This window comes from Vicia villosa, unplaced genomic scaffold (assembly GCF_029867415.1).
Source record: "Vicia villosa cultivar HV-30 ecotype Madison, WI unplaced genomic scaffold, Vvil1.0 ctg.000058F_1_1, whole genome shotgun sequence".
Taxonomy (NCBI): Eukaryota; Viridiplantae; Streptophyta; class Magnoliopsida; order Fabales; family Fabaceae; genus Vicia; species Vicia villosa.
Window position 1 is genome coordinate 1321641 of NW_026704987.1, and position 2309 is coordinate 1323949.

The window sequence follows — 2309 nt, forward strand, 5'->3', positions numbered from 1 at the left end:
AATTCAAGCATTTACAAATGGAGTTCTTTACATGAAAAAAAGTTCCAATTTTCAAATGAATTACAAAAGGGACTTTATCCAAAATTCAAGAATTACATCATTTCAAAGTTCCATTCAGACAAAGTTGGAATTACAAGGAAAAGAAAAATAAAGCTTCAAAGACTTTCTTGAATTCTACAATCTTCAAATCTCCATCCTTCAAGTTCAAGCTTCTTCATGCTTTCTTCAAAGTCCTCATGCAACATGAAAAAGAAAACAGAAAGGGGTGAGATTAGCAAAAGTTCAACAAAGTATTCAAAAGCCCAAATCAAGACAAAAAGGGGTGTATTTAGCAAAGGGATAATTCAAGAAAAAAAAAAGAATCAAAGAGAGATTTTCTTGCCCACTTGCATGATTCATATCATAAGAAATATCTTTGCATAATGACATAAAGAATATTCTTATTCTTTTTCTTATCTTGCAATGATTGAAACTTGCCAATCAAGTTTATTTTTATGCCAAACACATCCTAAGCTTTTCCTATAAATAGAAGTGTTCTCTTCATTGCAAATCACACCAAAGTTACTATACTACTAGCTTTCTCACTTCTTTCTCTTCTCTTATAGTTTCCATGTTTCTTTGTAAGAAGGAGAAATTCTTCAAACCAAAGAAAATTACTTGGAAAAAATAAGAGTTTCTAGTTAGAAAGTTTCTTGAAAGAGAGTGAAGAAGAAATTCTTCATACCTTGGTGTGGAGAGTTCCAACTTGAAGTCCATCTTCAAGTCTTGAAGCAAGTTCAAAGAGAGGTGTTATGGCATCACCTTCATCAAAAGCCTACAACAAGAAGCAAAGCTGTTAAGCAAAGTTGTTAGAAGAAATCAATTGGCAGCAAGCAGAAGGTTCGAAAATTCAGCATCACAACAACAACTCAAAGCAAGGTTCAGAATCAAAAACAATTGCAACAGAAACGCAACAGTCATGGCATAGTTTCAGAAGCAAACAGAATTCACACATACCTTCAACAATAATCCGGCGAAAATCTCCTCGCCGTAGGTAAGTCATCTCCACTCTCAGTCTCAATATTGTTGTTGCTTTGAACCTTTGCTTTCCCGTAACATAAAAATCACCAGAAACACATATAGTTTGAGTTATTATTGCTGTAAGTAAAAACTAAAATTCAGCATACAGTTAACAACAAATCCGAAGCAGCAGCAACAAGAATTCGGTTTAGCACCATAACAATAATTCACAAAGAAAATGTTCAGACTTGCAACAAAATTTCAGCAATAGCAACAAATTGCAACAGGTGCAGAATCAAAACAGTAACAACAACAAATTTGCAGTAGATTCCAGAAGCTCAAAAAAAATAGATACATACCTCAAACACAAAATCCGGCGAACACCTCATCGCTGCAGTTAAGTCATTTCCACCTTCGATCTCAGTTCTGCTGTTAATTGTAGTACCTGCGAATTTCTTGAAACCGAACACAGAGTGCATAAGCTACTATCGCTATATCATAAACAAAAGAAAGAAAACGAAATTGATTATTGATGGTGATACGATTTTCAAGCCCAGACACATGAGTAGAAACATCAGTACCTTTTGTTTGTTAAGATTGTTCGCAAAAAAGAGAAACCGAGAGGAAGTTGTCTTCGTCGAGAGAGAAAATCGTGAGTTGAGTGAGAAACCAAGAGAGTGAGAGAGATAACAAGTTGTTGTTATGCTGTTGTCCGCGAGAGAGGCCATGAGAGGAGGAAGCTTCGTTTTTTTCTTCTTCTTTTTTCAGAACTCGTAAGAAAAACAAAAATAAGTGAGAGAAATGGAAAGAGAGGCGGTGCCTCTTTCTTGTCTTCATTAGGGTTTTCAAACCCATGGTTGTGATAGGATGTTGGGCGGATTCGGTCACACTTGACCCGACTCGGTCCGGCCCAACTTTGTTTTTTTTCAGCTTTTTGTCACATATTGGGCTGTACCTCCATCTGTTTTTTTAACACCCCTGGCCCAATTATTAATTTTTTTTAACTATTTCTTTTAGTTTTCTTTAGATTTTATATTTCATAAAAAATGTTTAGTATTTTAATTTTAATATTGGATTTTAATTTTCTTTTATAATCCTTATTAAAAACTAAAAAAAAATATATTAGATACATACTTAATTTTATGTTTTCTAAATATTTTCATAAAACTACAAAAATATATATTAGATGTATATTTAAGGTTATGTTTCTAATTATTTTATCTTTTCATGAAAAAAATCACAAAAATATTTTCTTTTATAATTAATTTTAATTTGAATTTGATATTTTTATATTATTGTTGTATAGTTAA

The 2309-nt window shown here is 32.7% G+C and overlaps 1 long non-coding RNA gene across 2 annotated transcripts; it reads right to left on the reverse strand.

Moving 5' to 3' along the window:
• On the reverse strand, nucleotides 1-1810 carry LOC131623199 (uncharacterized). Of its 2 annotated transcripts, XR_009290163.1 has the most exons (5): nucleotides 1581-1810; nucleotides 1359-1454; nucleotides 997-1079; nucleotides 725-814; nucleotides 1-233 (listed from the first exon to the last, which is right to left on the reverse strand). It is a non-coding gene; the product is annotated as an uncharacterized LOC131623199 (long non-coding RNA). The 2 variants fall into 2 exon arrangements; XR_009290162.1 differs by having other exon boundaries at nucleotides 5-814.
• Nucleotides 1811-2309: the final 499 nt, after the last annotated feature.